The sequence below is a fragment of the Mesocricetus auratus genome, unplaced genomic scaffold (assembly GCF_017639785.1).
Source record: "Mesocricetus auratus isolate SY011 unplaced genomic scaffold, BCM_Maur_2.0 Super-Scaffold_100676, whole genome shotgun sequence".
NCBI classification, from domain to species: Eukaryota; Metazoa; Chordata; class Mammalia; order Rodentia; family Cricetidae; genus Mesocricetus; species Mesocricetus auratus.
The window spans coordinates 125,837,769-125,850,520 of NW_024429266.1; the positions used below are offsets into that span (position 1 = coordinate 125,837,769).

At 35.7% G+C, this 12,752-nt stretch overlaps 1 protein-coding gene across 2 annotated transcripts in view; it reads left to right on the plus strand.

Moving 5' to 3' along the window:
* The window catches only part of Grid2 (glutamate ionotropic receptor delta type subunit 2), a 1,423,232-nt gene that overhangs the window by 270,048 nt on the left and 1,140,432 nt on the right, over window positions 1-12,752 (plus strand). The gene's annotated exons all lie outside the window — the stretch shown is intronic.

Sequence of the window (12,752 nt, forward strand, 5' to 3'; positions counted from 1 at the left end):
TCTCAGCCATCAGTCCTGGGACCAAGATCTCCCCCTTGTTCAGGTAAGCTGTTTCTCTAGGTTTCACCAGCCCAGTCTTGACCCCTTTGCTCATCACTGCTCCCTCTCTATCACTGGGTTCCAGGAGTTTAGTTCAGTGTTTAGCTGTGGGTGTCTGCCTCTGCTTCCATCTGTCACTGGATGGAGGTTCTAGGATGGTATGTAACATAGTTGTCAAAATCATTATTAGGGAGGGGCATTTAAAGTAGTTTCTTCACTTAGTTTGCCAGTTGGTGTCATCCTTGTAGATCTCTGGAAATCTCACTAGTACCTAAAATGACTCCTCCCATTATGGTATCTCTCGTCCGGCTCTCCTCTACTCTTCCCCGAACTCAGCCTTCCTGCTCCTCCATGTCTTCTTCTCACCTCCTCTTCTCCCCCTCTCTTTTCCCTGGCTCCCTCTCCCCTGCCTCCCCCCGCATTTTCCTAATCTGCTCAGGAGACCTTGCCTCATTCCCCTTTTCTGGGGTACCATGGATATCTCTCTTAGGGTCCTTCCTGTTTCCCAGTCTCTCTGGCACTCCCTCCCTGATCGATATAGAAAATCCATATATGAGTGAGTACATATCTTTATCCTTTTTTTGACTGGGTTACCTCACTCAGGATAGTTTCTTCCAGTGCCATCCGCTTACCTACAAATTTCAAGATTCCATTGATTTTTCAGCTGAGTAGCAATCCATTGGGTAAATGTCCCACATTTTCTCTATCCACTCTTCAGTTGAGGGTCATCTAGGTAGCTTGCAGGTTCTGGCTATTACAAATAATGCTGCTAAAAACATAGTGGAACAGACATCCTTGTTGTATTAATGTGCATCTTTTGGGTATATGCCTAAGGGTGGAATTGCTGGGTCTTGTGGTAGACTGATTCCCATTTTCCTGAGGAATCTCCATACTGATTTCCTAAGTGGCTGTACATGTTGGCACTCCCACCAGCAGTGGAGGAGTGTTCCCCTCTCTCCACCTCCTCTCCAGCATAAATGGTCACTGGTTTTTTTATTTTAATAATTCTGACATGAGTAAGATGGTATCTCAGAGTTGTATTGATTTGCATTTCCCTAATGGCTAAGGATGTTGCGCATTTTCTTAAGGTTCTCTCAGCTATTTTAGACTCCTCTATTGAGAATTATCTAACCTCTGTATTTCTACTGATAACAGCTAATATCCATATTTAAATTAATTGTGTCATATTTGTGTTTCTGTGTCTGGGTTACCCTACTCAGGATGATTTTATTTTGTGCTGTCTATTTACCTGTGAATTTCATGATTTCATTGTGTTTAACAGCTGACCAATAGTCCATTGTGTAAAATACCATATTTTCTTCACCCATTCATCTGTTGAGAAACATCTGGGATGTTTCCAATAAAGAAGCAATGAATATGGTTGAGCAAGTATTTCTGTGGTAGAAAGAAAAGGCCTTTCTGTATATGTCCAAGAGTAGTAGTATATCTGAATTTTATGGTAGATTGATTCCCATCTTCCTGAAAAATCACCACAATGACTTCCATAGTGGTTGCAAAAGTTTTGCTACTACCAGTAATGGATGAATGTTCCCCTGTTCACTAGCACGAAATGTCACTTCTTTTATTGATTATGATGGTAGTAAGGTGAAATCCCAAATTAGTTTTGATGTGCATTTCCTGATGACTAAGGATGTTGAACATTTTTAAGTGTTTCTTAGCCATTTGAGTTTTACCTTTTGAGAATTCTTTGTTTAGATCTGTACTCTATATTTAATTGGGTTATTCATTTTCTTATTTTTTAATGATTTACCTAGATTAGAAACAATCTTATTTTATGTATCAATCCTAGTTCCTTTTCCTTCCCAACCTTCATGACCCCCTGACCAACCCCATGTCACTCCCCAGGGAAAGTGAGGTCTTCAATGGGGAGTTTGGAGGTCTAGGCAGTCTATGGGGCCTCTTGCGGTGCAACCAGTTTTTATTTCTAGTGCACGAATGGATTTTGGGAGTCCATTCCCCCTTGGAGGGATATTCTCTCTGCCTAGATACACAGGGAAGGACCTAGGCCCTGCCCTAAATCATATGACAGACTTTGATGATCCCACGTGTGTTATTTGTTTACTTGATTTCTAAATTTTGTATTGTTTTATTTTGAGTTCGATGCATATATTTTGGATATTAGCCTTCTGTTGGATGCATGGTTGATTAAAATCTCTTCTGATCCTGTAAGCTCATGCTTTATCTGGGTGACAGTGCCCTTGGCAGTGCAGTTGGTTTTCAGTTTCATGAGATCCCTTTATTAATTGTTGATCTTAGGGTCTGTGATAATGGTGTTATGTTAAGAAAGTCTCTTCCTATTCAAGTGAGTTCAAGATCATTTCCTACCTCCTCTACTAGGACACTTATCATTTTGTATATTTTTAGATGGGAAAGTTAAAGTATAGGTTGGTTACATGGACCTGTCACAACCTCTACAATGTGTATTGAGATAGACTTCAGTTCACATTTGCTAACTATACATTACTGAAATACTCTGTAGGAAGCAGGACAGAGAAGGTGATAATTTGTTTTCTGTATACTTCAAACAAATATGATGCTTGCTTGCCTAAGAGGATCCCAATCTGAATCATCATTCTTTCCTCTTTACACTGAATAAATTCATTTCGTCTGCATCCAGTAGGCCTACTGCTAGTAACCACTACTTGTATAATTCTTCATTTTTGGTACATCTTAACAATTTCTGTAAAATCTGTAATAATTAAAAATGAATCTCTCCTCAAATTATCTTAATTTGCATTGTCACTGTTTCCTATGATTTCAAATATATTAAACTGATATCTTTCCTCTTATTTTTTTGAGGACATTTCTAGTCTATTCAGAAAGTATGTTCTCTTGGCATGAATTATTCAGAATTGGTGACAGAATTATGCTAGATATGATAGAGACTGTTACACATACCTTTAGATTTTGCCTTATGTGGGTTGAAATCCTGGTGTGTATAGGTATCTCAGCACTGTCACTAAGGGCTGGCATGCTATTGGAATGAAAAATGACCAGATCCTTCTGGAAAGTTCTGAAAGGAATGTGAACATTATTATTTACATTCATTTGTCAAACACATGCACTTTGTAAATGTTAATTATCTAGTTATAAATTCAAAAACATTGTTTCTTTGCTTCCTTCTTTAAAGTAACAACTTGGATTAACTATATTATTGAATCAATTGTTACAAAAATTTTCAGAATTATATTTCATTTTTATAGGGTAAAATTTTTATCTTATTTTCCTTTAGTCTATTTTTCATCAGTTTTTTCCTATAAACTACACTGTTTACTAAGGGGTAGTGGTATTAAAAAGTCAGAAAAGGGAGCTAGGGAACTATAGATGTACTTTCAAAATAACCTAATTTCTCTAAATTAAATACCTCTTTCTGACATTTACCGCTGCTTTTCAATACCACTATAAGCTGGGGAGTAAGCCTTAAATATATGAACTTTTCAAGGTCACTTAATATTCAAGTCACAGAAATTATTCTTTTAGAGCCAGGGAATATAGGTATAAAAGTTCCACTTCTGTGTTACAATGCTTGTATATGCAGCTGATATACCATGAGTATATGGGAGTTTATCAAGAAGCATGATGGCAGAATTGCCCAGAATCAAGTATCTGCCAAGTGTTCGAACATGCTTGCATTGCAGCCTCTCCTTAGCTGAGAAACAGTATGAAAATACTCAAATAGTTTCAGTAATTTGTAAGATCAAGTAGGAGATGGACTGGAGTGTGTATGTATTGCATGAGTGTTGATATTTTAGGGGGCATTCCCATATCCATCTGATGGATGGCCTTCAAAAGGTTTTATTTGGTCCAGTAAAATTTAGCCATATTAGAAAGGTTTTAAAGATGAAAAATTAATATTAAATGATCAATAAAGGTGGTATATAAACACCTGAAACAATTTTAAGATTTATGGCTGAATATATTTCAAAAGAAAAAAACTTTCTTGGATAGTGACCTTATCTGAATGTATTTGTTTTATATATATATATATATATATGTATATATATGTATATATATATATACATATCAGAAAAATCGTTATGTTTTTAATGAATTATCCTCTTGATTTTATTAGAACTGCGAAATTGACTTTGAACTGTAAGCAGACTTTGTGTAGATATTTCTTAGTTATTCTCAGTATGAAGATGCAACTTAAGATACATAGATGTAAAGAAAATAGAGATTTCTGCTTTCTATGATTATCCCCTGACCTGCAACTTTCTGAGATATAGCTGCATTGTGTGATAAGGTTTTAGCATGGAAAACTTTTGAGAATAGCAAGCATGCCCAGGTACAGGAGAGTGTGCAATCATAGGTTTTTATATATAGGAAGATTACTAAAAGATCATGACTTTGCTAATGTAAGCACGTTTTTTTTAATTCTGCTATGATTATTCAGGAGGAGTTGCCATAGTAAAGACTATGGTACTTTTAACACCCACATATTCGTATTTCTTTTGTTAATGTGCAGAGTAGTTCCATTGACTTTGGAGCTAAATTATTCTCTTAATGCATTTTCAAAAAGTATAGCTCCCTTTTTATATCATGATCTTTTTTTCCTGAGATGTGTCTTTAATTTGCTACTTAGGCTGATGTTGACTCGGTGACTTCCTAACTAAGCTTTCAGTGCCAAAACTTCATCAAATTTGAAGTGTTTGAAAACAGTCATGCATGCCATTCACAAATGTCCTGTTCAGTTACAGTTTATGAACATTAGTATTATGGGTGCTTCATGAAATTTCTTAGATTCTGCATAAAGTTGGATTTAGTTCTGATTCACAGGATTTGGTAACAATGATTAGATATATAATAATTCATTCATTGTTAATGCACCCTGAATCTTTAGATGTAAACTCTACTGAAGGCTCAATCTGTTCATGAGAAAATGAGGATAGTAATGAAATGTTTGACATTTAGAGTTGATTGTGAATAAAGCTATATATATATATATATATATATATATAGCACATAACATAGGTTTGTCAAGTAAATAAGAGCTGTGTAAGACATAATCCATTATCATGTTCTGACAGTAGCTACTGAAAATAAATGAAACCATACACAAATGACCACCACCTATAATGATGAATGCCTTCCCCTCTTACTGCCAACAGAACAATGTTTCATTCTTTCATGTTTCTCCAGGAAACACCTCATCAATTCAAAACAAATTAATATTCGTAGTACTGCCTGGACTTTTTCAAGCATCTAGTAACCTCGGTTGCTTTCAATTTGACCATAATGCCCCAATTGTCAACTACAATTCCTAGCCTTAACAAACACATGTGTACATTGTACATTTCTAAAATCTGTTTCCTAGTATTTACTCTGGTATACATGATCACAGCTGGTATTAGTAACAGTGGATCTTCTCTTAGGTACTTTTTCTACTTCCAATAAAATCAAGCAGCAGCAGCAGTGGCATGCATATCACAGTATCTGACAGGTAAGGTTTGCTATGAGCTGATTTCAAGCTACAGTCATTACACCTACTAATGCACTCATCCCTGATTGTTCTATGAATTTTTTGTACATGGAACTTGGCACATAGAGGTGTAGCTAATTGCCAAAATTCACAGTTAAGACTGAAATAATTCAGAATGAAGAGTTTCTGTTATAACATTCTATGCATTACATGCCTTAGCATTTTGTACTTCATTTTATCACACCAGTAGTTATTATTCCATTCCACTTTGTCAAACAAAAGGAGCAGGACTGATACATAGTAATGCAATCAATGACTGTGAGGAACTCGGGATTCATATTTTATTTCTTTGGACTGGGCAAGCTGTTGCAACTAATTGTGCCTTCCTGGTCTTCTCATGGGGAACTTCCTAGTCACATATTGCTCACTGTCTTTTAAGGTGTTGATTAGTGACCAGAAATTCACTGTTGGTGACATTTCATTTACATTTCTTTCCTGTTATCATCATAAACAACTTCTGAGTTTTGAGTAATGAAAGAAATTGTAACATTCTCCTAATTCTTTTTTGTTCCACTCAAATAGAGTTTGATATTACAAGATATTATGGGATAGACATTGGTCACACCTATTGAAATCCACATTGAACAGAATTGCTTTTGAAAAATAACAATGAATGTGGAGAATATATGATGGAAGGTTACATAGTGAAGTTGTGCTTTGAAGAAATGAGTTTGATAAAGGCATAATGGGTTTTCTTTGCTCACTTCGTGCCTTTAGTAAGACAAACCAGTGTTGTCTTTCAGTTTTTCAAATTAACCAATTTCGGAAGTAGGCCATTATTTTTATTTTGGGGGGTGGTTTGAGACAGAGCTTTTCTGTATTGTTTTGGGAGGCTGTACTGGACTTGCTCTGTAGACCAGGCTGGCCTCAAACTCACAGAGATCCACCTGTCTCTGCCTCCCGAGTGCTGGGATCAAATGTGTGTACCAACAATGCCCAGCTGAAGTAGGCCATTATTAAATATAGTATTTATCTTTGTGATAGTCTCTATACTATGAACAGCAGAAATTTTATTTTTGTCTACTTATGTTGATGAAAATATTTCAGAAACAAGTCATCTTGTTTCCTGAAATTATTATTCATATACTATTTTGTCTTTAATTAAGAGGCTTTCAATTTCAGTCAAAAGAGTAACTTCCAAAGTCATAAAACCAAGGAAATAATTATCTAATAGAAATGTACTAAAATATAATGTTAGTCTTGGAAGATAGTAAGAAGTAAATATAGTTTAATCATTAATTTTATATTTGAGAAAACAAACTATGTGGGAAACAGTTGATGAAATAAGTAATTGAAGGAATATCTAGGACTCAATGAGGAACTTTTTCACTTTCTTTTTGATATTATAATTACACACTTTCTTTTTCCCTCTCTTCCCACTAAACACCCCATTATACCACTCCTTACTTGCTTTTAAAATCTTGGACTCTTTTTTTAATAATTGATGTTATACATGTTTGTTCATGTAGAGTAAATGTTGTCATGCCCTGTTCCTAACTAAGGATCAATAAAATTTTTCAACTTATTCAGATCAGTACTAACTCAGAGTCTTTAAGCTATAGCCTTTGTAGCAAGAACGCCTGGATGCAAAATCCATTGTTATTTACTAACATAATAAACCTAAAATTTTCACCTCTAAATTTTTCATCTGTGAATGTGAAATATTAGCATCACCTACCTTAAGTATCTTTTATAAGTAGATGGATTCATAAGTGTAGAGCATTAAAATCAAGAGTGTATCTTCTGCAATTCTTATTTGTTTAAAACCAAAAACTATTTTCCCCAAAGTGATTTATATTTATTTCAAAACTTTTGCAAAGTTAGAAAGGATAGGCATGCATTTTACTTACTGCTGCCATCCGAGAGTAAGGGAGACTGAGACAGAATGATTTCTATTGGTTTAAATCCAATGTGAGCTGTGTAGTGAGTTTAAGGTCATTCTAGATTATAAAGTAAAACCCATGTCCAAAATCAAAATTCAAGGACAGAATAAAAAGCAACAGCAGGAGATTCAGCAGCAGCAGAAGCAGCAGCAGCAGCACCCACCACCACAACAAACTGATTATCAAGTTACAATAAATTGACAATCATGATACCTAACCCTGTATTGTCCTCATATTTCACTATGCTATATTTTGCTCTCATCTACACCTTGAATTTTAGTGTGTGAAATGCTGCCTAGAAATATAATTTTTGATAACAAGGACATCTGGATACCCCAAATTTCAATTCCTAAATACCAAATTTTAGCCGGGCGGTAGTGGCGCACATCTTTAATCCCAGCACTCGGGAGGCAGAGGCAGGCGGATCTCTGTGAGTTTGAGGCTGGGCTGGACCGATAGCCTCCTAAACAATAGAGAGAAACCCTGTCTCATAAAAACCAAAAAAAATACCAAATTTTTAAAATAAGATTTGAATGAATACTTGACCAACCAGTTAAGGGACTAAGAAATTTGGCAATTTCAATGTGTTCTAAGGGCAAGCCATGTGACAATGGAACAGGTAGTTAATTCTGAGAATTATAGTTAGCCAGCATTATATATGACCAGAGCCCAGTTATGGTGTTTCAGTAACAGTAGCAGATATAAAGGTAAGTTTGGAAATAAACAGTACGGTATTGTCAACTGTGTTCCAGTTTTCTATGGAAAGCAATAACTGAGCACCACTGGAAGCTATTTTCTGGCTATAAAAAGAATAATAATCAATAGTAAATAAGAAATACTCTCTCTTCACACAAACTCTCAAAAGACAAACCACACAATGACTAATGGGGAAGTGAAATATTTTAGCCATGATTTAAAAGGGGAGTGTAAAGCCTCTTGATAATTAGTGGTTGTGATAAAGAGATGCCTTATCTCAAGGGGATGTCTAACCTCAATTCATACTATTCCCATAGTATAGGGGAAAAAAGAAGTCAATATTAAACTCATAGTGTTTGTAAATATTTTACAAGAGCACATCTCTACTGTTTCTGGAATGTGGTAGCATAACCTTAGATTTAATCTTCTTCACTAGGCCAAGTAATATGAGGACTATCATTTAGGGCATGTATAAAAATACAGGTGATATTAAGGAGTTTGCTAAGCTGTTCAAGAGTACTGGCCATTCGTTTTTGGGGGTTGGTTCTTTAATACAGGATTTCTCTGTGTAACAGCTTTGGCTGTCCTGTAGCTAGCTCTGTAGACCAGGCTGGACTTGAACTCACAGAAATTCACCTGCCTCTGCCTCCCAAGTTCTGGGATTAAAGATGAGTACCACCACCGCTCAACTCATCATTTACAGAGGATCCAGGTTTAGTTCCCAGCACCCACATGGTGGATTACAACATTCATAACTAAAATTTCAGTGATTTGATTTTTCTCTTCTGACATCTATAAGCAATGGGGATGTACATTGTATAAATACTTACATTGCAATACTTAAGTAAAGAGATTTCAATTGTTAGATAAACAAAATGTACAAGAAAGGCAAGGACCATGGGTAGGTATTAGCAGACATAATTTCAAAAGCAAGTATAATATAAATGTAGCTCAAATATTTGAATAAGAAAATGAATGCAGTTCATTAATAAAAGCATGTAGCATTGAGAAATAGCTAACAAAGAATTAATAAAAAACAAAACAAAGAAGGACCCAAATTATATATAAAGATCTTAAGAAGCTATAAAATGTAATAATTGAGATTAAAATGCATTGAGCAAAGAGAAGAAATGTGAATGAAGGGAAATTCAGTGGCCAGAAGAAATTTAGATAACAATGCTATATTAGCAAAGAAACATTTAAAAAACACAGTAAAGGAATTATACATATATGTATATAAGAACAATTAATGATAGAAAAGGCCACGGAAAAGAGCAAGGAAATGCATGTGGAAAGCAAAGGGAAGGAGAAATGATGTAAGCATTTTGTAATCTAAAAAATAAAAAAACAATAATTTTAAAGGACGCTATCTGTATCTAAAATAGCACACACACATAATCAGTAAATGAAAACAACCAGTATTTGAACAGATGTGGCTTTGGCATTTAGTCACTGTATGAAGTCATTTTTGCCATACTCATTCTATCACAGCTCATGGCCAGAAATTTTTCACAGTTGACCACATAGTGAGGTATCTAGGTCATTGACTTTAACAAAAATAAGTGTCATTTGTATTTTCTTGTTAGCTTTATGACAGGTACATAACAATATAAAAATGCACAACAATAAATTCCTCTCAGTTGTTCGGAGCTTGCTGACATCCATATGTGTAAATGTATGCTCTGTGGTCAAGTTCAAGCCTTGAGGGACACTGTGGGATAGAGGCTTACATCATTCATCATACTTCTTTGGTAGAATTTACTGCTTTATTTACACTGTGAAGATGTACATAGAAAAAATACTCTTACAAGCACAGCTTTCATTTTTCAGTATTATTTATTTAATTGAAAGTTTAGGTAAGGACTTGATATATCTGAAAGGTGATGTGCATACCTACTAAACTTAAAGCTCCATCTTCAAACTCTAGATCCCCCTAGATGTATATAATTTAATTTTAATTGAAAATAATGCCTACAAGTAATGAAACATATACACTTCTTATAAAAATCAGTTGGCTGTCAGAAGCTACTAGAAGCTGGTTACCAGTTTCTTTTTGGTCTCCTGTGATTGCTATGTGGTTCTGTTCAGTTTTCTCTCTATATGCTAATGTAGAGGAATGGGTGGGGCTGAACAACCTCTGTAATAGAGGACTCTGATGTGCTTCAGAATATCCTGGGTGTCCCCATTGACTTTCTGTGACAAATGCAAGAGTCCTGGCAGGGCTCCGTATGTTCCCATGGCCTTTTTTTTTAATCATTGTGCCTCCCTGGAAAGTTCTTGAGGGCAGCCAAACTGCTTAGATGAGATCCTGCCTTTTCAGTCATTTAATATCTGCAGTTCCCTTCTGCATTCATTTCTTGTTTCCTTTGCTATAACTTCCTTCATTACTTGCCATTACCTGTTGGTTTCAAGGTAATTATTGCTTGCATAAAACTACACATTTTTACAGCTCTTTCCATGATTAATTAGAGGTAAAAGTAGATATTTCCTAGTATATCTAAATCCCAGTACTAGATAATTATAACAGCACTAGATATATTTATCAAAATATGGAATGGTGCTTTGTAATGTCATAGTCTACATCGATCAATATGAAATTAAATAGAACAATATTTTTTGTTTTCTAAGTATAAGCTTTTAACTGTACAAATGTTTATATATATATATATATTTACTTGTAAAAATTGAATCTGTACATTGAAATAACCACATTTTCATGTATCAGTGTTAAGAACTGATCAGGGAACTGTCTTTGGATCTTAACAGATTGGAACATTTTGTGAATTGCTCCATCATACAGTGTTTTTCAAACATTAATTCTGATCTTTCCCTATGCTTCTGTCATGTTAAATATCTCTTCAAGTCTATGGACCATTGAAGTCCTTCAAAATGTTTCTCACACAGTTCCTCCATGTAATCAATTAAGAAAAGTGTCAAAAGGAAAAGGAAAAAAAGTGGAAAATGGAATTGTATATAAAGTCCTTTTCCTGTCAGACACAATTTTGTCTCATCAAATAGCCAGGAACTCATTATAGGCATTTAATGATATATAAGAGGGTGATGAATAGAAAAAGACATAAGTATGGAAGTATGCATTTGGGGAAATATATTTTTTATGTGTATAGAGTGAAAATTTTGTATGTAAATAATTGAATGTCTGATCACTAAAGCAATTGAAGCTTACAGTTTTAAAAGGTATTTCAAGTTATTTTCTTCTTTATTTTATAAGCATATTTGGGATAAACAAGTATGTGGTATTTCTTGTTTGCAGGAACATAGTGAAAGTTACTGGATTATTTTACATTCCAATATTCCTAAATTTAACAGTAATTCTCTTAGAAATTGATTGGGAAAATGTGATTATAGCTGTTTTGCTTCATAATGACACCTCTATAAATTGAGTTTTCATTGCTGTTAATAACATTTACACAAACAGGATATTTTCCTCATTCATGGTGTGGAATCTTGGATCTAGACATGGCTGTTAGATAATCACAGTTTCACAGTGATTATCTACTATCTGCTCCTTTGTTTATGTTTTCAGTGACTAGAACCTCTAAATATGGCAGATTTATGCTTCTGAAGCTCATTGCCTTCCTTCTGCTTCATTTTGTCTCTACATTCTGTCTCAATAATGGGCTAAATTAATTAGAATTCCTGGAATCATCATCATCCTTTTTTATTTTTTGTTTTTTACTAGAATATTAACTTTAGTTCTACTGGAAGTGCATTTTTTCTTTTCTTTTCTTTTGTTCTATGAAAATCTTACTCTTCAATAAATACCCAAGGGTCATTTTTAATGAATTTTTTTGCGAACTAAAGCATTTCTTAGCTAATAAAATTGTCTTGTCTATTCTTCTATTTGTTTCTTCTAGAGAAATTTGTGCTCAATCTCTGTGCCATTTTCTAACTATTTCAGTCAACATATTTCTTAGTTTTAACCCACTAAACCCCTAGTTTCTTTGAAGTATAATTGCTTTTTGTGTTTATTAAAGCACAACAGCAAGTATGTAAGCATTTAGCAATTGAGTATTTTTCTAAAGAAGTATTTTCTAATGCTAGTGAACATGAAATAGAAAGAACGTCATACAATAGGAAAGATATAAAGTGCATTTTATATCTTTATTAAATTATTTAGCTGGGTGATGGGCAGGTGGTCCCAGCCGGGGAACCAATCTCACCCATCCCCCCCATCTTCGGGGCCGCTCAGGCTTCTAGAAGAGCCGCCCACACAGGAAAGAGATCAGCCCCTCCAAGACCCCAACCCAGCGAGCCCAGCTTCAGGTGAGATTGGGTCCCCGGCTGGGACCACCCGCCCATCACCCATCCCCCTCCATCTTCGGGGCCGCTCCCGGCTTCCAGAAGAACCGCCCACACAGGCCCCTCCAAGACCCCAACCCAGGGAGCCCAGCTTCAGGTGAGATTGGGTCCCTGGCTGGGACCACCCGCCCATCACCCATCCCCCTCCATCTTCGGGGCCGCTCCCGGCTTCCAGAAGAGCCGCCCACACAGGAAAGAGATCAGCCCCTCAGAGACCCCAACCCAGCGAGCCCAGCTTCAGGAAAGAGATCAGCCCCTCCAAGACCCCAACCCCAGCGAGGCCAGCTTCAGCTGCAGTAAGGAAGGAGACC